The sequence below is a fragment of the Nyctereutes procyonoides genome, unplaced genomic scaffold, assembly GCF_905146905.1.
Source record: "Nyctereutes procyonoides isolate TBG_1078 unplaced genomic scaffold, NYPRO_anot_genome, whole genome shotgun sequence".
NCBI lineage: Eukaryota > Metazoa > Chordata > Mammalia > Carnivora > Canidae > Nyctereutes > Nyctereutes procyonoides.
In genome coordinates, this window is record NW_026575145.1 from 13,432,575 (window position 1) to 13,454,316 (window position 21,742).

At 41.9% G+C, this 21,742-nt stretch overlaps 1 long non-coding RNA gene across 1 annotated transcript in view; it reads left to right on the top strand.

Moving 5' to 3' along the window:
- Window positions 1-2,745, top strand: part of LOC129499494 (uncharacterized) — a 46,825-nt gene extending 44,080 nt beyond the window's left edge. Inside the window, exons 6-7 of the long non-coding RNA XR_008662390.1 lie at window positions 48-213; window positions 2,662-2,745. This is a non-coding gene — a long non-coding RNA (uncharacterized LOC129499494). The remainder of the gene's footprint in view (window positions 1-47; window positions 214-2,661) is intronic.
- Window positions 2,746-21,742: the final 18,997 nt, after the last annotated feature.

A 21,742-nucleotide genomic window follows, 5' to 3' on the forward strand; every position in this document is an offset into this window, starting at 1 on the left:
TAATATTTCAAGGGCATCATCTTTCCTTTTTCTTTCATTTGGAACAGGGATGAAACGGACTGAGTTGTTACAGAGCAGAACCAAAGGCACGGAGGCAGATGCAGATCGGGAGCTGCTCTGAGGCAGGAGCAGAGCTGTGGAAGGGGGGAGGAGGCCTCGCTGGGGCCTGTGGAACACAAGCAAGATGGAGCCTCCTCCCTCAGTTTCTGCCAGGTGAGGGTCCAGAGCTGTGACCAGGAGTTTGGCAAGTTCTGGTCTTGTGGTTAATGCCAACTCTGGGGGTCCACCTTCACTTGTTCAGTGTCCGTTTCACAGCAGATCAGTCAAGGCTTAATGTCACCCACAACTCTGATTTTCACTAAAAGACAAGGAGCTGTTAACATCACAGGAGAAAAAAACCCCAAACAAACCAAGTAACAGTCTCGTGGTGCGCTAGGGAGAAAGACCGCCAGCCAGCCCCTCTCAGAGATGGCTGCGGGGGTCCCAGCTCTCTCAGCTTGTGAAATGCCCCCTCTTCTCATCTTTCTCCGCAAAGCTCTCTCCCATTCGCCTCAGGAAGAACAAAGATTATCCCTCTTGTCTTATACAGAGCACTGGGTCTGCCCCCTGGTCTTGGGGGCTCACCACACCCTAGTACCTTTAATATTTCTCCAAACTCTCTTCCCCTCCCAGATGGAATTCTGCTGTCATCAGAATTATCTTGTTATACTTGGAAAGTACTGAGTTTCCCATTCATATATTTCCATGTCAACAATTATGAGCCTACATCATTTTTAATAGCTACAGAGATTTCTATGGCTTATTTAACCACCATCTTATTGTTGGACATTTAGGTTGTTTCCAGTTTTTAGATCATGCTGCAATAAAGATTCTAGCACTTAGCTCTTTTAAAGAGACTTTCTAAAGTTTGCCTTCCCTGAAAACGTTTGAAAGTAACCACTTATGGAAATCCATTTTTCCTACACTTTCTTAAGTTATTTAAGATGCAATTGCAAAGTCATTTTAGAAGATGATGGTTATTGGGATCCCTGGATGGCTCAGCGGTTAAGCATCTGCCTTTGACCCGGGGCATAGTCCTGGAGTCCCAGTATCGAGTCCTAGGATCGAGTCCCAGGATCGAGTCCCACATGGGGTCCCTGCATGGAGCCTGCTTCTCTCTCTGCCTGTGTCTCTGCCTCAATCTCGGTGTATCTCTCATGAATAAATAAATAAAATAAATAAATAAAAGAAAATGATAGTTATCAAATCAATACCATGTTGTTGTATCACTAGGTAAAGGCAGCTCTTAAAAAATTTAAATAAAGACTTTTTTTTGCATACACTCCAATGTAATATGCCATGTTAGAAAATATTTCCTGTAATTATTATTGGTAAACCTCATAAGGATAATTTTTATCAATTTGCAGCTCATTCTATCACTCCAGGAAAAGTTGGAATAATCTCAGTCTCCTACAGGGAAATCCAATTTACATCAAGTTATATATCCATGAAGAAACAGCTGGACTATGATCCAAATGACTGTAATGAAGCTGATGATATTTAACAATAAAGTTTTCTGTAATTAAATTGAAGTGAGCTCCAAAAATTCTACCTAGAAAAAAAACTCTCAGATGCCCTCAAATCTAATGGCAGGATTTCCTCTGGAAAGAGAAGTTTCTCTGTTAATGCTTTGGGGTTGGTCCATCTGAGTTTGTATATGACCTGGTGGCTATATTAGTTATATACTAACTATACTTAGTTATATACTAACCCTTTCTGGGTCCAAGTATCAGAAATCAGTTCATGCTAACTTAAGGTAAAATGAGAAATATGTTATGGGAATACAGAGGTGTCTTGTCAACGGGATCTTGAGGAGGTTCTGACACAGGACCTGGAAAGCTGCGTAGCCGCTCTGGCTACCCAGAGAAGCCACTGCTTCTCTGTGCACGCTGCCTCCTTCTCTTTGCTTATGCCCTGGCCTCTCCTGAGTCTCTGCTGTGGAAAGGGCTTGCCCCACCGCTCAGCTTCACTTACCTTTTACGTGTCTAGCTCTCCGGAGAAGGCAAGTCAGCTGATCTTTTGCCCTCTCTCTCTCTCCCAGTTCCAAATGTATAGAAAAAGGAACTCGGGACTGGGTCAGATGACTGCCCCTTTTTCACTGTGGCCTGAGGGCCAGAGCACATCACACAAGATGGGTGCCTGGGAGGTGGTGATGGAGTAGTCATGGTGAGTTGGGAAAATGCTCCGAAGTATTCCCTCTCAGTATGATGAAACTTGTGAGAGAGGTGAGTCCTAGAGAAAGTCAAATGATATTACATGATAGGTCTTGATTATAAACTTGGGAATAAATGAGATGGTGTAATTTTTAATTGTGTGAGTAAGGAGGGAAAGACAAGCAAAGAATCCTGAGGAATCTGACATGAGGGCTGAGCAAGGGAAAGGGAACCATTTCTCCCAAAATAAACCTGACTCGGTGAAGAGAACTCCAGGAATGTGTCAAGAGCTGCCAAGGGCATTTGCTTTTCATTTCTGGAATTTATCAAGTTCACTGCTTGTTTCCCTCAAGGGATTTTCTAGATCCTTTGTCTGCTTCCCTTTCCACCTGGTGTAGGTTTTATAAATTTTCCACTTTGATCAATAATGATACAGTTGTGCTTTCTGTTCTGGCATTTCTTTACACAGGGATGAATCCAGGCTTGAATGGGACCTTGAAGCTCACATGATAGTGGAGGCCATTTTAAGAAAAAGAATACAAAATTGTGGATACAAAACAAGGTATGCAAATATTTATGTAGAATGACAACAAAAATAACAATCATTAGAAATTTTTAAAAGTTGAAAAATACTACAACATCACAAGATCTAGAAAGTCATATAAATTTTTTTAAAAATTTACTCTTTTAAGTACCACTAAAATGGGTTTCCCCTAAATTTTTTACTTCATAGTTTTTTTTTATCACTGATTCATATGATAATGAGTTTGCAATATCACTCTTCCGTAAATAGGTATTTTTTCTTTCCTCTAGCATACTTGTGTAAACTTTTAAAAATTGGTAATTTAGAAACTTTTCTTTAAGCTTCACAACAATTATTGATGATGTCACGTATATATTTAAGATTGTTGTCAAATCTGGGAAAACTGTCAAGCTTCTTTCCTCTTTGAGCTGTAAAATTTGGAAGAGTTTTCCATAGACCAGCTTCTGGCTCCATATATTTCAAACCTGCTTCTCCACTAAACACATGCATCCAGGGCTGGGCTCTGCAGGATGCATTCATGTTGCAATATAGCTTCTGTCTCTGTACTTTTGTGTTAGGAAGCTCACACAGGAGAGGTCAGCAACTTTGTGCGGAGGCTGGTCTTGAACAGGCTAGTTGCCAGGGCGGGAGAGAGACAGGTAAATGTGTGTCTTAAGGTAGGAGAAGGGATGGTAGGAACTGGAGAGAGTTCCTGCTAATGACTTCAGATTTTACCAGGAGACAAAGGTGGCTGTGAGAGAAAGGGAAATTAGGGGCAGGGTTGTCAGGTTTTAGCAAATAAAAATATATGACATATTAAATATGGCAGGGAACATACACTAAAAATTATTCATTGCTTATCTAAAATTCAAATTTAACTGGGCATTCTGTATTTTTTCTTACAATAGATAGTAGACCCTTCAAGAGAAAAGTGAAGCTCTGGAACAGTCACTGAGAGAATGGAAGAGCTAACCAAAGATTAGTGCAAGGAGGGCCCAATTAAGATTAGACGCCAGAAAATTCATGGGGTGGATCTCTAATGGAGCTTAGACGCTCAGGTGCATTGGGATTCACACAGCCTGTGATTACCGAAACAAGGTTTAATGTAGATGATAAAGGATGGGATTCAACTAGGTTTCTCATCTCTTTATGCTTACTATTTGTGCTTTCAATAAAACCAAGGCAGCAGAAATTTTAAAAGAAAGATGTACTGATTATGGATTGGAATCCAAATCACAGAATATGTTAACATAAGAATATTTTATTCTACACTTCCCAAACATGCCATAATATATTCACCCAAAGCAATAAATCCCAAGCTGCACAAGCAAATTATAAACAAATGATAGAAGCTGAAGTTTCCTCTCAAAAGAGGCTAAGGAACAGATAATTTAGAAAGAACAGATTTTATTGGAACGTCAATAGTTTTCATGACACAGATACTTAAACTACTCGTTTTCAACATTCCCATATAAAGAAAATTATAAAAGGTTTTTTGTTTTTTTTTAAGAAAAGATAATTTGACAGATGGAGTCTTTTTATGGGATCAGTAGAAGTGATAAAATTGAATAAATTACCAAGATTTTATCTCCATTTCTGTAATTCTCCCTAAAGATTTAGAGGTGGCAGATTGAATCAACTGGGAAATAAATTTGCATGTTTATAACATGTCTAAAACAGGAATTAAAGACAAAAAACTTCTCACTTGCTTTCGAGAGTGGTTTGTCTTGAGGAAACCTGCTCTTATGAGATCACACATTTCCTAACCAAGTATCAAGGTTCATCAAATGGAAACGTATTGCAAAAGGTACACAAGGTGCAGTGAACAGAATAATGCCTATTATTATCATTAGTGTTAAAGAACAAATAAAAATAATCATGAACTGAAAAAAATTGAGGCAACTTAATTGAATTCTAGGTAATTTTATATGAGAGGATTTACTTATGCAGGCTGGACTAGATTTTGAGTAAAGTTGATCCACAGTATTTGGCTCACAAGATAGCCGCAAGGTAGATAGCTTTTATGATACCTGAGCCATGTGACCACACTACAGAGCCCACAGTCCTGACTGCCCTGTAAGGAGCAAGTGCAGAAGGACCCCTGCCTGGGTGGTGGTGGGATGTTTTATGCACAGTGTATGTGTCTTACTTCAAGAAAAGCACCTAAAGAACACATGCGCCTCCTTCTCCTGAAGAATCCTTAGTGTTACTCACACATCCAGCGGCTTTGGCTTAGACCAGAACATGAATGAGAAAAGGCGGTGGGATGTAGAGTTTACATCGAACCATGGGAGATGGTGTCTGGAGAATCTGCCAGTCGTGTGCCCCTCACCTGACAGGTGAGAATCATGAGACCTGGGGGGCACAACTGACTTCTTCAAGCCTCATACACTTACTATGTGAGTGGCAAAACTGGCCCAATAGCGAGTCAGACAAAGGCTGCAATGGGAAGCCTTAGAAAGTGGAAACATCTTTGAGGGCCTCGTCCTAAGTCCTAAGTCAGCTGGCATTATCATTTTCCATTGGTTTCTTGGCATTCTCTAATTCAGGATTTACATAAGGAATATTCTGTGTTCTGTAATTATTTTTCTTTTTCGTTTGAACTCGTTCCATAAAAACAGCTTTCTGGATGTACTTTATTTATGTACCCATTGCTAAGAAAAATCTGCAGTAGGCAAGGAGTCATGTGGAATGGATTCATCAATTTTTTAAAAAGCAGAAAACCAACTCTTGTTTCCTGGTATATTTTTGGCTGCTCACCCCTCTCCTCCATTTGCAAATGTTTGCCTTTGTTCTTGTCTTCAATTAATTTTGTAATATAAACAGTGAGCACATCAGAACATTTAAGGATTCTTTCTGCTTAATGTATTTAATAGTACTGCACAGTGTTTGAAGTGGGACCCCTCTTATCTCCCAACTAAATCTGTGGTGGGTAAAAAAAAAAAAAAAAAGTTTAGAATTTCTTTTCCTCTTGGGTGTTTTCCCTCTTTGTGTAGGATTCCAATTCCAAATTAGTGTGGTTGCTATGTGTGGAAGAGAGATGTCTCAAGAGAATGTGGCCCCAGGGGAATTGGAAAGGAGTCAGTGCATCCAAAGTAAGCACACTGATACTGTCTTTGAGGAAACATTAAGATATTATTTGGATAAAAGATGGCCCTAGAACAAACATGACGTTGACTTGGCTGGAGGGAGAAGCTAAGAAAACTTGTAACTACAGTTCTCTTTTCCTTCTTCTGCCAAGAGCAGAGCATATCTGCTGGCCAGCTCACCTGGCTGAAGGCACATCCTGCACTCACCTGGAGACCTCCCTGACTCCACTTGGCCCGCCTGGCCCATGTTTTCGATAAGGGGAACTTTACTTTTTCTCTGATCGAGTGATAGGTGAGGCGTTGGAAGTAGACCGGGCATAAATCCCGGCACCATTGCCACTCAGCAGTGTTACTCTAGGGAAGTCACTTGACTTTTCTTAGCCTCTGTTTCTGCAGCTCTAAAACAGGGATCATAATTTGAAACTTGGAGAACTGTCATGAAATGAAATGAAGCAAAAGATGTAAAGCACTTAGCAGCGTCTGGCCTGGCAGAGGTGCTGCCTATGTGCCACCTGCTCTTGGGCCTTCCTTGCCCAACTCCCCTGTTGGTCTGCTCCACTTCGTGCCAGGTTCTGAGAGCAGCCTGCTCTGTCCCCTTTTTCTTCTTTTCTTCTCGTTTCAGTTCCTGGTCCTAACACGGCCTTTCTCCAAGTTTAGTATCACTTGGTATTGAAGGTGTTCCTTTGCTAGAAATCCTATGGATGTAGGCTTCATTTTTTTGCCCCTCTTCACCTCCACTGCATTCTGACTTTGTGATCCCATCTGTAATTGTGGCTTTGCCTCATTCATAGTGAAGACTCTTGAATCAACTTCCTATTCCTATCCTGACTCCTTAGGCCAGTCATTGCCCTCACCGTTCCTAGATCTGAACTGTTAAGAGGAAACCATACTATCTGCAGTTAGGCATTTTGCAGACACAGCCTGTGAATGCATATTAACATTACCTGTTTTTTGAGCATGTAGTAGATCCATGCCTCTGCACCAGAATACATACTGGAGGGAAAAGATGTGGTTCCTGCCCTCAGGGACTCCTGGGTTATAAGGGCCTCCAGTGCCAGTTACATGCGTAGTATTACTATAAACCGGTGTCACTGAAAATAGAAAGATATTTCCATATAAACACTGTATCACTTGTCCTTTAATGCTATCAGTGGAGGCGAGAATAATGCATTGGCAGTACTATCAAGTGGGAGAAGATAAAGGAAAGGAAGGAAAGAAAGAAGGATGGACGGGAAAAAAGATTTATGAACAGAAAAGAAGGAGAGAACCTATGAAGGAAGAGAAAAGTGGGGGGTATGTATGATATACCATGGAAAATCTCAGAATCTTGGTATTCTTGGTAAAAAAAGAAATGTCACAGAGTTGAACTATCAAATGATTGTTTCCCCTAGCGTTTCCACCCAGCTGTGTTATACTTCTGCCTAGAAAATTCTAGGACCAGCAACTCGCTGATGAATACTTCTAGAGCCCAGTCCATGCAGGACAGTGATAATTTTTAGGATAATTTTAGGATAATCTAATAATATGTAGAATCTGAAATTGCTTCCTATTTTTAAAAGATCTTTACAAATTAATTAATCAATTAATTATTTGATAGAGAGAGAAAGAGCACAAACATGCAGGAGAGGTGGAGGCAGAGAGAGAAGCAGATTCCCCACTGAACAGGGGCTCAATGCAGGGCTTGATCCCAGGACCCCAAGGTCATGACCTGAGCTGAAGGCAGCCACTTAGCCCAGGTGCCTCTAAAATTGCTTTCTATTTTTTTTTTCCCCCTCATTGATTTTGGTTCCCCTGTGGGGCCTTGAAGCTAGCCCATACTTCTTTTCCTGACCTTCAGAACCTTTATGATTTGGGCCCTTTCTAGCTCTTGCATTCCTTGTATACTGTGTTTGCTAACACCTGGGCCACATTCCTTCCTTAGAGCCTTCTGATGTGAGTGCCTGTCTCCTGCTCTTTGCATGCATGAGGCCCCTCACACAAATAGATGAACATGAGATCTTTGAGGTTTCAGCTCAAGTGCCACCCTTTCTGGAGGCGACTTCCTACACTGCCATCACTAAAATTGCCCTCTCTTGGAAGGCTGAATTGGATGACATTTAAAAAAATCTGATGGTAAAGCCCCTAGAAACCAAGTCAAAAGACCAATAAAAAAAACTGGGAAAAATATTTGCATATTACATATTGCTGGGATAATTTTCCTAAAATAAAAAAGATTTATATAATTCAGTAAGAAAAAGACCAATTAGGTTATTGGTCTACTGTAAACACAAAACCAAACAAAACCAAGCAAAGGATACAACCAAGCAAAGGATACAAACAGTTCAAGTAAACAACCCACATATGCTGCTCAAATATATGAAAAAGCACCCCTCCCCCAAAAAAAAGAAAAGGAAGAGAGAGAGAGATACAATTTTTCATCTGTCACATTGGCAAAGATAAATAAATAATAGTATTACCAGCAAGGGTATGAGAAACAGGTACCCTCATTTCCTACTGTTAACAGTGTATGCTGGAACAATTTTTATAAAGGTAATTTCATAATATTTATCAAAATTAGATATGCACAAATGTACCTTTCACCCAGTGATTTTAGTTTTGGAAATTTGCCCTACAGATATGTTCCTGAATGTGGGAATTAATGTATGTACAAAAGTACTCATGGCATTGTTCTATATAATAGCAAGAAGCTGGAAACAATATATGAATCTATCAATATGGGAATGGATAAGTAAATTATAGTGCATTCATACAATAAAATAGTATGCAGTTATTAAAAAGAATGAGGAAGATCTGTTTGTGGCTCTGTAGTGCTCTAAGTGCATTTCATATTAGCTTACAGACATTTTATATCTGCTACTTTGTTTTTTTTAAAAGAGAGCCCCTAAAATTCTATCAGCTTCAAGCCCCACAAAATCTGGATATACTCCTGGCCCCAATGCACTTGGAGACAGACACAATCCTGTGGGTAACAGAAATTCGTTCTACAGAATAAGGTGGAAGAGGAGGGTACGGAGGGATGTGGGGTTGGAGGGCATGGCGGAGAGGGTTGGATCAAAATGATCCAGTTTGAAAAAAAATGTACAGGTGATTCTGGTATGCTTCCCTCTTTGAAATGCACTACTACCCTGTGTTCAGCCCACAATTCCCCAATCCTGCATAGCCACCCTTTCTTCCTCTTCTCCTTTAAAGCTCTAAAACCACTTTCACTCTCAGATGAAGACTAACCTTGCAGCTAAAGTCCAGATGGCCTTTGTCAAGCCTAGTTCTCTGGGTCCTTAAGGTGCCTGAAGAAGGTGGACCAGCCATGCAAACTCCAGAATTGTTTCCTCTCTCGGATTTTCTGACCTCTAACTTGAAACACAGCTACTATTCACCTCATGTTTATTTAAAAAAAAAAAAAGGCAATATGCTGAAGTTCCCAGATCATTCTCTAAGCCACTAAGTCTTCTTATAAGCAAGCAGCCTTTAAATAGTTCTTATCTTTTAAAAATCACCTGGGTATTCATTTTCTCTTTGTTTCCTTTTTGCCAGTTGTCAAACACGTGCTGCTGCTGGGAAGGTTTGGAGAGATTTTGAGGAGCATGGGGAGTAAACCATATTGGCAGGAAAGATTATGGTCTCATAAATCAAGAAGTGAAGTTATGTGGGCTTTTTTTTTTTTAACCACATTTTTTAAAAAAGGGAATGAGGCACAGAACTTTGAAAAATGAAGGAGCACTCAGGAGTAACTCCACCGTATTTAGTAAGACATGATTCCATTTATATTCCTAGATTTTCCTCCTCCCTCCTTCCTTCCCTTCCTTTCTTTTCATGAATAAAATGAACTAAAAACACTCTATAAAGGTTTCTTTTTTTTTGGTTTTAAATATTATTTTGTGGTACCGCCCAGGCTCTGTGTTCATCTGAGTTGCATTCAGACTTATAAAACAAAGACGTCTTCAGGCAGTCCCCAAACTAAAGATTCCAACTCAAATCTACAATATTTGAGAAAAGCAATTTATGTTTTAAAAATGGAATTGGGGTGCCTGGGTGGCTCCTCTGGTTTAGTGTCTGACTCTTGATTTCAGCTCAGGTCATGATCTTAGGGTCTTGGGATGGAGCTCCGCATGGTACTCTGCGCTCAGCGGGGAGTCTGCTGGAGATTCTCTCTCTCTCTCCCTCTCCCTCTGCCCCTCCCTGCCCATGCACATCTGCCCACTCTCTCTCAAAATTAATAAATAAAAGTCTTTAAAAATTGAATGGAACCTGAATGCAGTTGAGAGGGAACAAATGAGATGTGGCCGAAACCAGCTACTCTCAATCGGTCCAGGAAGTTTTGTCAAAAACCCACAGCCCGCTCCCCTTCCTTTGCCAGTAGGAGCCAACACTCAGAAGAAAGCAGATACAGAGTGGGCTGAGACAGCCACCAGCCAAGTGGCTGACTCAGTTCTCCAGTTAGAGAAAAGAGTCCACTTTGGTGGGGATCACACTGAAGAGGCACAGGCCTGTTTTGCATAAAGTCTCGGCTCTTGAGCCGGGAAGCCCATGAAGGTAGGCACATCAGCAGAGCTCCAGAAGACTCTCTGCCCTGTGATAAGGACCAGAGAGGGGGACACAGCACCAGAACTCTGGCATTAGCCTCCCATGGTTCTCAGCAGCTTGTCACCGAGAGAAGCTAGGGAGTGACAGCCACATCCGTACTTGTGTTTCCTACAGCTCGGGCAGCTGGCAGGGGCCTGGGGGACTCCCAAGGCATCTGGGAACTAGATTGGGCTACCAGTGTTCCAGAGGTTCCTGTGAAGGTCTGGAATGGGCCTCCATTCCAGAAGTACATCAGAGGCCTCTCAGATAAGATGACTAACCAAATGGGGCGATTCAAAAGGCATCTTTTTCTACTGATAAGAGCTAGACACCAGGAAGGATATGAGCCCTTTGGAGAGAAAAATAAGCCCATGTTGTTGGGAGACTTGACACCTACTGGTCCCATGCCAGTCCAAGCGCTGGGGACTCACCACAACTCCTGCCAGAGCCTCTACCTGCCTGACTCCGCCATGCCCGGGCCTCCCCGCACATTCTCGGCCCAACTGCCGAAGTCACCTTTTAAAAAGGGAAAATGAAATCACGCTCCCTCCACAGCTGAAAATTCACCAGCTCTTGATCTAATTTCATACATAAATAAAATAAAATAAAATCCACGGAGCAGCAAACTTCTGTGTACAGTGGGCCACTCAGTATTTTAGGTTTTGTCTGACAGGGCAGCTGTTGTGCTGTTGTCCTGCGGTGGTGGGCTGTGCCTGCGGGAGACAGACAAGTCGCCTGAGGGAAGGAACAAAGTTAAAGGAGATAGTTCCTCTTGGTGACTGTCACGCAAGTGTGGAAGTTGACACAGATGATATACAAAGAATGGGTAAGGCCATGTTCCAGTAAAACTGCATCGGGCCCCCAGGCTGTACCTACCAAGTTCTCAGTCAGAGTCTTTGCATTCGCTCTCCCTTCTTCCTGGAATACTTTTCTCTTCAGATTTGTGCAAAGATGACTCTAAGTGCTAGATGACTCGGGAAACAGATGAAGAGTATACTTGGAGACTCAGAAAAAAAAAAAAAAAGCCCTAAAAATGAGAAAATATTTTGGAAAGAATTTGATTTTAGATATTTTCTCCAGTGGGGACGCCTGGGTGGCTCAGTGGTTGAGCGTCTGCCATTGGCTCAGGTCATGATCGTGCGGTCCTGCTTCTCCCTCTGCCTATGTCTCTGCCTCTCTCACTGTGTCTCTCTTGAATAAATTTAAAAAATCTTAAAAAGAAAAATTAGATATTTCCACAAACGTATTAAGTAGTTGTCATTGAGGGTTGGGGGGGTAGGGTGATCAGAGCTTTGTTGACCTTCTTCACACTTATTTTAAGTCTCAGTTGGCTTTTTAAATTTTTAATTAAGTGGGGGGATGGTAAGGAGAGAAAAACACCATAATTTTGATATGTTCCAGTCTTAGTGCAGCCTTGCTGATGTGGCCTTCCTAGGGGAAGATTTCTCTGACCAGTAACTTGAGGACGCCCCTCCACTGCATATCACATTCTGCTGTTGTATTTTCCCAGAGCACTTAATCACCAGGTGAAATTATTGTGCTTTACTAATGGGCTTCCTTGTTGACTGTCTGTCTCCTTTTGCATGTAGGCCTCCTCCAAAGCCCAGGAATCCTGTCTTTCTTGTTTACCTCTGTAGCCTGCCCCTAGTGCAGTGTGTGGCACAAGGAAAGCATGCAAGAAAATATTTGTTGACTGACTAACTGATTCAATGAATGAATGTCTGGCTGAAGGATGTAAGAGCTAAAAGTATTTGAAGAACGAGATGTGATCCTAAGTGAAATTCTCTGCTTGACCTTCATGAAGCCTTAAAAGAGAATCAGAAGTCAGGCTGGATAACTGAGCTTAAATCAGTTTAGGCAAAACTGTATTTGTCAACAGAAGAATTTGGACCAAATCAGATTTGGTTGAATGTTTTGCAACTACATTATGGGAAAGTTGTTTAGCTCCTTATTATCTTCTGTCAGTTTGGTCTACTTTCCAAAATGTTTACTTGTTTTCTTTCTGCTTTTTAGATTTGTATTAACTTTTGGCTTATTCTCTACAGAAAGATAATGTAAACACCCAACAATGAAAAAATTATTGAGAAAATCAGATTTCCTTGAGTTCCACTCATGAATTTAGAAACACACTTAAATATGCAGCACGTTCATTCAGTGGATCGCAAACATCTGATCTGTGTCAGATAGCATGGTGAACATGTATGTCCCTGCCTTCAAACTTCTGGGAGAAATAGAGGTAAAACACACACACACACACAAAAAAAAGAAAAGTCAAGTTTTGATAGGCACTATTAAAGGAAATACACAAGGAACCGAGATGGGCAAAGCCCACATCTGTTAAGGGTGATAAAGAAGGCCTTTTTGAAGAAATAAAATGTAGGAAATGATAAGAAGAAGCTACCTTATGTAGGGTAGGGAAGAATGTATCCCAAGGGGAAGATACCACATATGTAGTATCACGAGGTAGGAAAGAGCTTCACTTGTTTCAAGAACTGAAAGAAAAGTGTGACTGGATCACAGTAAGTGGAGAAGACAAGGCACAATGATGACTTAGTCACTGGGGCTTTGTAGGCCATGGTCATGAATTTGGACTTTTAAAGGCAGGGGTTTCACAAAGGGGAATGACGCCATCTTGCTTATGTCTAAGGAAGATTTCTCTAGCTTCTATGTAGAGAATGGATGGTTGTAGGGCAAGTGTAAAAGAAGGAAGACATGAGAGAAGGCTGTAGGGACATGATGGTGGTCTGGACTGGTCATGGCAATGGAGACAGGGTGCAGAGGAGAGCTGGAGTTACAGATTGGCAGTAAAGGAGTTGTCGGTGAATTTGATGCAGGAACTGAGAGTACACAGTCAATATCGATCCATGTCCAATTGGGAAAACAGAAATCTTTCTAGGTATTTCAAACAGAAGGAATTCAACTTGAGCAGTCAGTTACAAATGCTGGATTAGAGGAACGAAAAAAAGAAGGTGTGGTAACCTGGAGGTAAGCATCTTCAGGAAGTCAGGACCAGTCCTAATGCTGGAGGGGAAAAGGGAGGTGGTGACGGTGTGTGACCCTGGGAAGCTGCTGATGCTGTTGGAACTGGCCACTGCCCCAACCACGGATGCTGTTGCTGCAACTGCTGAAGGCTACCGGAGCCCTTAGCTGCTGGTCACTGCCACAGCCACTGCCAGAAGCTTTTAACAAAGGGGAGGGTGTCTCTCCATCATTTCATCCAGTTTCCCACCAATGCTTCCCACTGGCAGCGTCTCACTTGGCCAGCTGGCAAGGGAGTCTGGGAAATGCAATTCACAGGATTCCAGCCACCTCCAACAGAGCACTGCACAGAATGACAGGATTGGTACTTGGCACTGACAAGCCAATGACCAGCACATGGAAGAATTAGAGATTTGTTTTATGTAGGAAAAACAATCCCATGTCCTTTATACAGATATATTTCTTTGTTTTTACAAAATCGATATGTGCCTATTAGAGAAAAATTAGAAACTGCAGACAAACAATAGGACATAAAAAAACTTTCATATTCCCACTTATAAATAATTATTAATAACATCTTGGTCTCAGTCTCTCTCTTCTTTTCTCTCTCCAAAAGGGATTCTTACCCTACATTCAGTTTTGTAACCTACGGTACTAAATTTATGCAATAGACATTTGTTGGACATTTACTTTGTTCCAACTAGCTCCCAGTGTTGAATATTTATGTTTTACTAACATTTTCTTATTATAAATATAAAAAAAGGATCATTGCCTGAAAACAAATTTGCAATTTAAGAAAACAGTTCATGAAGCATACAATTGTAACCTCCAATTTGACTATTGTGAGATTATTTGCTTAGGTAGATAGATAAAACTAATTATTTTTACAGAAGGTAAGATGTCAGGTCTCTCCTCATCCTGTTCATTTCCTCTGTCGGGGAGAAGAAAACACAATTTCAGAGCTGGAAACGCGCAGTCTGTAAAGGGAGAGGTGCTTAGCCACAGACTATACCAGAACTGTACTGCTGCCTCATCTGTCTAGTCTTCGTGAGTCAGATTTTTGACAAGAAAGCAGGTCCCTTGGAGTGTACAGAAGGGGTGACACCGAGCCAGGGTGTCTTTAAGAGTAGAAGCTATTTGTTATGGCGACAGGACGACCATTTCTCTGGGGTCACCTGTTAGAATGTTTCTCAGCACTAGTAGCTGAAAACCGTGACTTGAATTGGTTTTTAAAACGAGGAAATGTGTTATCTCACATTCTCACATAACTAGAAGTCCAGAGGTAGGACAGACTCCCAGAACAGTAAGATAAGCCACTCAGTGATGTCACCAAGGTCCCAAGTTCTTTCAACACTGTGTTCCGCCTTCCTCTGTGTTGGATTCATCCTGACACTGGCTCCCTTCATGGTGACTAGATGGCTGCCAGAGGCCACAGAGCTGCATGTTGCTTTTCTCAACATTCAGCATAAAGAAAAATAGAGAGACCTCTCCCTCCACTAGAAATTCTTTTCAGTTTAAGCAGACCAGGGGTTCTCAATACTGCTACACATTAAAATCATGAGTGCTTTATTAATAAATTTATTATTTATTTATTTATTTATTATTTATTGCTATTTCATTTTAATTGATTTTTAAATTAATTTATTGCTTATTAATTTGTGATGGTCATGATGATGTATTATTTATTTACTTGCTTGCTATTTTGATCTTTAAACTGCTGGATAACTAGGCCTTATCGCTGGAAATACTAATTTATTAGTCTGGGGTGGGCCCTGGCTGGAGGTAGTTTTTAGGAACTCCCAAGTGAGTCTAATATACAGCCAGGAAGGAGAACCACTGGCTTTGGCTGGTTAAGGTCACCTATTCACCCACTGGCCTAATGGTTACCAGGGTAATGTCAGGAACTGATTGGCTTAGAAAAGTGGATCTCAAAGTGTGACCCCGACCTGCAGAAGCAGTTACTGGGAACCTGTCAGAGATACAAATTATTGGACCCCATCCAGAGCTACTGAATCAAAAATTCTGGGGGTGGGCCCAGTAATCTGTGCTTTAGCAAGATTGACAGGTGATTCTGATGGATGCTAAAGTTTGGGACTTAGACCAATTGGTCTCCTTCTCTGGAGCTAGGCAGGAGGTAAATATGTGAACAAAATCGAGGTCTGTTAGAACAGTGAGCCCCAGGTCGCTGGAGTCTTTAGCACCTCCTCCTTTCATAGTCAGGCTGGAAGAGGGAGGAGAGAGGAGGGATTAGTGACATGAATCCTAGAGACCCCTGGTTGTACAGAGTGTCTCTCAATGGTGCCACCAAGGCTCAGCCACCACAATGGGTTGTTAGGATGGGAAGAAGACATGTTCTGTAGGTATCTGTTCCTTCTTATCCTGGGGAATTACTGGAAGTTTCTGCAGGAGCCCAAGGGATGAAAAGACTGTCTTGGTCTACACTTTCCTGAAAAGACTGTGAACTCATTTCAACCACCGTACAGAATAAATACTGTCCTCAACAAAATGGGAAAATCACTTAGGAAGATTGGGTTTGATAAAAATACAAGATATTTGTTTCTTTCCTCCCTGTCATGCATTCGTTATTCATTCTTGCCCACCCTTTAAATATCACAGTGTAGTCCACAAGATCCTGGAAAAGAAAAAGGCCATTTGGTAGAAACAGGAAATCTGAATACAATAAGGACTTTTGTTAAAAATAAAATATCGATATTGGTTCATAAATTGTGACAATATGCTATATCTGTACTAAATCAGATATAGAGGAAACTGGGCATGGGGCATATTGGAACCCTGTATAAATCTCCACAACTTTCCCGTAAATCTAAAACTACTCTAAAATAAAAAGGTCTTTAAAAATACAATACATTAAGATGTGAAATTCTGACGAATGAAAACACTTTTGGAAAAGGATCTATGAAATTAAGCATAATAAATTCTTTAAAATACTCCATATTAATATAAACCTGATCCTGCTGTATTTTTAAGATCAGTATCATGTTTTTAGCAAGAGCAAATGCTTTTAAAACATTTTCAGCTTTCGCAGGAGTTGAATTGGAAAATATTAATGAAGATTCCTGATATTTCACACCCCAGAATCTGCACATGGCCTGAATTATCAAAGAGCAAATGAGAGAGGTTTAATCTTGTCCATATGTTAGAACAATTAAGAACCCATATAGGAGCGCCTGGATGGCTCAGTTGGTTAACGCTCCATCTTGATTTCAGCTCAGGTCATGATCTCAGGGTTGTGAGATTAAGCCTGTGTCTGGCTCTGTGCTGGGTGTGGAGCCTGCTTAAGATTCTCCCTCAGCATCTATCCCCCTCTATAAAAAAAAAAAAAAAAAAAAAAAAAGAAAGAAAGAAAAAAAGAGTCCAATATAGAAAGTCACTTTCTTTGCCATCCCCCTAGACCTGGAAAGGAGTAGGATGGGATGACTCACAGGGAATGGCACATAATCATATGCATCTTTCTCTAAACCCAATTCGTTGCAGTGAGCTGTAGCATAAATTCCCTTCAGGAAATCTCCTCTTGTCTCACCAGCTCCATTTAAATTAAATGCACTTCCTGTATCCTGAGGGGTAAGCCATGCAACCCAGTAGACTGAGGTGTGGTTTATTACGAAGGACTACTTGACTACTGTCAACAGACTGTATATCACTGGATTTATGTGGGATTCCTGGAAACACTGGGCCATAATTGGTGGAATGGAGCAAGGAGCAAATCCTAATTTGTAGTTTGGACGTTTGGAAGATTACTCTTATTATAGTTGACTAATTTATGCACCAAATATCAGTACGGGAACCAATCATTAAAATTGTCATTGCAGGTGAGAGTGTTATAATTAAGAGTTATAATGAAAAAGAGTATTTAAGGGAAAAACATTGCTATGCCAAGCAAATGCTTCAAAATGATTTTTTCCCCTAATATTACCACATTGGAATCTCTCTGATTTTGTCCAGTGTTGTTATACTCTGTTACTGTGTGACTGGGACAAGTTCCTTAGCTTACGTCTCCTTTTCATCATCTTCACAGTGTGGAATAATAATAATAATAGTACCTTGGTGGTGTCATCAGAATTAATGGAAGTAGTGTTTGTTAACACTTTAGCACAGTGCCTGGAATGTGGTAAATGTTACACATAAGATAGCCCTTGGCCACATTAAAGTTATTCAATGTAGTGATTGACCTCGATGTGGCATGGCAAAAAGACAGGAGATGAGTATTCGGGTAGCAGCTAGGAGAGGGGGAACCTCAGGCACAGCCTAACGCTGAGAAGGTAGAAGAAATGTAGACAGTGTTCATCAGAAATAAAAAAGGAGGGGATCCCTGGGTGGCGCAGCGGTTTGGCGCCTGCCTTTGGCCCAGGGCGCGATTCTGGAGACCCCGGATCGAGTCCCACGTCGGGCTCCCGGTGCATGGAGCCTGCTTCTCCCTCTGCCTATGTCTCTGCCTCTTTCTCTCTCTCTATGTGACTATCATAAAATAAATAAAAATTAAAAAAAAAAAGAAATAAAAAAGGAGGGCACCTGGGTGGCTTAGTCAGTTAAGTGTCTGACACTTGATCAGGACATGATCTCAGGGTTGTGAGATCAAGTGTCTAAGATTCTCTCTCTTCCTCTGCCCCTGCCTCTGCTTCTCTCTCCTTCTCTTAAAAAAAGAAAGAAAGAGAGAGAGAGAGAAAGAAAGAAAGAAAGAAAGGAAGAAAAGAAACAAAAAGGGATATAAAAGGACTCTTCCACTTTCCCCTATTATTGGTGGGATTGTAAAATGGTGCAGTTACTGTGGATCATAATTTGGTGGTTCCTCAGAAAGTTAAACACAGGATTACTGTATGACCCAGCAAATCCACTCCTGGATATATATCCCCAAAGAATAGAAAGCAGGTACTCAAATATTTACATATGGATACTTGTAGCAGCATTACTCAAAATAACCCAAAGCTGGATACAACCCAAAAGTCTGCTGGCTTATGAATGGATAAACACAAGTGGTATATCCATACAATGGAGTATTATTCAGCCGTAAAAAGGAAATAATACTGATACATGGTGCAACATGGATGAACGTGGAAAACATGCCAAGTGAAAGAAGTCAGTCACAAAAGATCACATATCTTATGCTTCTACTTATGGGGACTATCCAGATTGAAAGCAGATGGGTGGTTGTCAGGGGCTGGGGGGAGGTGGGAATTGGGGAATAACTGTTTAGTGGGTACAGGGCTTTCGTTTGGAGTGGGAAAAAGGTTTTGGCACCGGAGAAAGGTGGTAGTTGTACTCATATGAAAGTACAAAATGCCAATGAATTGCTCACTCTAAATGAGTTAATTTTATGTTTTGTCAATGTTACCTCATTTAAAAATGAGCAGGGTGAGGGCGAATGTTCTAGTTCTAGTTGAGAAGACAGAGGCATTCCAGGCTTCCTCTCCCACTTACCAGAGACTCCTTACCTCAGAGCTCATGTCCAACCCCTCTGGGCCTTGGTTTTCTCATCTGTAGGGAAAGGAAGTTGGACAAAGTGGCCACTAGGATCCCTTTCAGTTCACATTCTAAGGCAAAGAAATTCAACATTCTTCTTTCTTCCTGACTCAACCACATGCTTGAAAATGACTGCATCTGTCCTGCAGATGTACACTAGAAGATGATATTATTGTAATTAAATGACATGGAAATTAATTTGTTTTGATTATTAATATGAAGAATATTTTAATACTATTATAATGCCACCAATTAATGGACAAATAACGAAAAGAAATGTACTTTAACACGCGGCTTGGGGTTTGCCACTCTGAGGTTCGGCCTCCGAGCTTGCACACTAGGCTCCAGCCTGTCCGTGCCCCTCTGTGTAACCGCACGCTGTGCTTTTTGCCAGCCACAGTGTCTCAGGCTCCTTTGCCAAGTGCATGGCTGGCAGCTCCAAGTGGATCGGGGTGGGGAGTGGGGGGAGTGGAGTGGAGGGGGGGGCCCTTGACTGATTAATCAGTGCCCTTGCTGAGCAGGAAGGGTGGCAAGGGATTGAGCACCCTTCTAAACTGCCCATGTCTTGCAACCAAATAATCTAGAACGGTTTAAGGCTGTCAGTCACTAGAACTTGTTTACAGACTATTGCTCTAGTTTCTAGACCAGTAACAACTCTCCTCTAAAACTACTGAAACATTACTTGCCTAGTAAGCCTAATTTGCCCAGTCCTGGGATTTAAAGTCCTGGGTCAATATGCTCATTCTGGGAGATGGGTACACAATTTTCTGTATTTTGCTGACTGCCACTTTCCCCACCTGCTACTGCAGATCTCCAGCCCTCTATAAATTCCCTCTGAATTATTCCTACGAGTGGCAGGTGTATCTACAGAGAATTTTCAGCTAGAAAAATTTCAGCCAGCTACCAAGGATTATCTGTCATTTCCTCCTTTTTTCATTCGGGGATATCTATTTCTAAGGTTTACAACAGACCCCAAAGCTGCAAATACTGCAAGCCATGGCCTAGCAAGTCCTCTATTCAGGCCATTTCAGACCACATCTCTCCTGGTTACCCCACTATCTGTAATGCCCCCAAGGGGAGATCACTGAATGGGCCAGAGCAGTTCCTGGCTATGTGGGGGGACAAGCAGAAGTGGCATAAGGGTATGGCATCTCCATTTCCCTCCTTGCCATAAACGAAGTCAGTCCTTCAGCTTTCGCTTTAGGTCTCCTGCTCCCCATGGCTGGATGGGGAGACAAAGTCAAGAGACAAATAACCCTGCAGAATGCCTAACTGCTTCCTTCACTGGCCTCTGCAGTTTTGTTCTGGACCAGGCTGGTCTGCCAGACTCTTCCAGCGCTTCTCTTTGGGGAGGTTCCTCAGATTCTCAAGCAAATAGACCCTTCTGGTAGCCTCTCAGACAAGTCCAGACATGTCCAAAGCCATCACGGAGATAACCATAGCTCAGGTTTGCACACCAGCTTCGAAGTAACTATTTATTAGGTACATATTAGATGCCAGGGGCTGGGGGGGGGTGTGTGTCCCAGGATGATGGGCTCCTGTCATCACAAAGCTGCTGTGGAAATTCGGACAAGAGCTCCTTGAGGCTGGCCAAGTCTTTACTCCAGTTGGTGCAGCTCCTCTTGAAAAGTCATGCTAACAGTGCCAGCTAATCACCATCCTGGCAGAGAACCTCCTTTCAGTAAAATAGAAGTTTCACCACAGGTTTCTTACTGACTGCTCCCTCTTGAACATCCCCCAGGTTCTTTCTCCACCAAGGGCCCCTGAGTGCTTCTTTCCATCATGTAGCAGCAGCGCCTTTCCTATTCTACTCTTTATTCTTGGCTTGGATTTCACTCGTCTCTTCCTTTCATATCTCTCCCTTAGCATGCAGAGCGGAGAGATTTTGGAAGGAGAATAAAAATGAAAAGGCTGTTGGAGGGTTGTGTACAAAATACATGATACCTGTAAAACTTGTTCATTCCTTTGTTCAACTGAAATGAAGAACCTGAACGCAATGTAATGTAAAATTTAAAATATGGAAATGACTTTGCATGCAATTTAGGAATCTTTTCCCCCTGATTCTAATCTCTGGTGTTTGGTAGGAAAGGGAATGAAAAACCCATAAAGCAATCAGCTTACCTTTGAATAACTAAAAAAGTCTTTTAGGTGGTGTCCATCCCTCCTGAGTAAAGTGTAGTTTCTTGGAGAAAAGGTGAGATTGGAGACTGGAATTTAGTGTGTCTTTTGGGGGGGTATACTTACATGGCTGTTACACGAGCATGTGATTAATTCTGAAGGCAGAGGTTCAGAACATCCTATTTTAATAAGAAGCTTGAAAGAGAAGTGGATGAAAACATCCAGCGAAGCAAAATACAGCATTTTCAGGGTTCAATCAGATAATATCCAGCATTTCTTCATTGTACACATCTCCTCCTCCTCTCTCCCGTCCCCCCCCCCCCTCAGTGAGAGCACACAGGGCTTTGGGGGGTGGGGGTGGGGGACACGAGGGTTAGGGAAATGTTTAATTTTCGTTTAAACTGGATTTATCCCACTCTCTGAGTGGCTTGAGTCTCCTGACCTGGGTCAAACAGCAGATGAAAGAGGAATAAGGCAAGGCACCAGGTAAAGCTAGACCTGGATCACTGCTCAACACACCTATCTGTTTCTGAGTTTGTTAATTCGGTTCAAGAGGTGACCAGCCCAGACCGTGGCAGTAAACTGTGCTAATTTCATTTACATTTTCAGAGTTGGGATCCTTCAAGTTTGTTATGGGCTTTTATGCAAAACATATGCAAATCGGTAGCATTCTAAAAATTCCGTATGTTTTCCAGCCCTTTAGTCACAAACAACCGAGGCTGGCGCCGGGCAGCGGTAGCCGGGGAGTGGGCGCCGGGCCGGGGCCGGGGGCGGGGCCGGGGGCGGGGCGGAGCCGCGGCCTG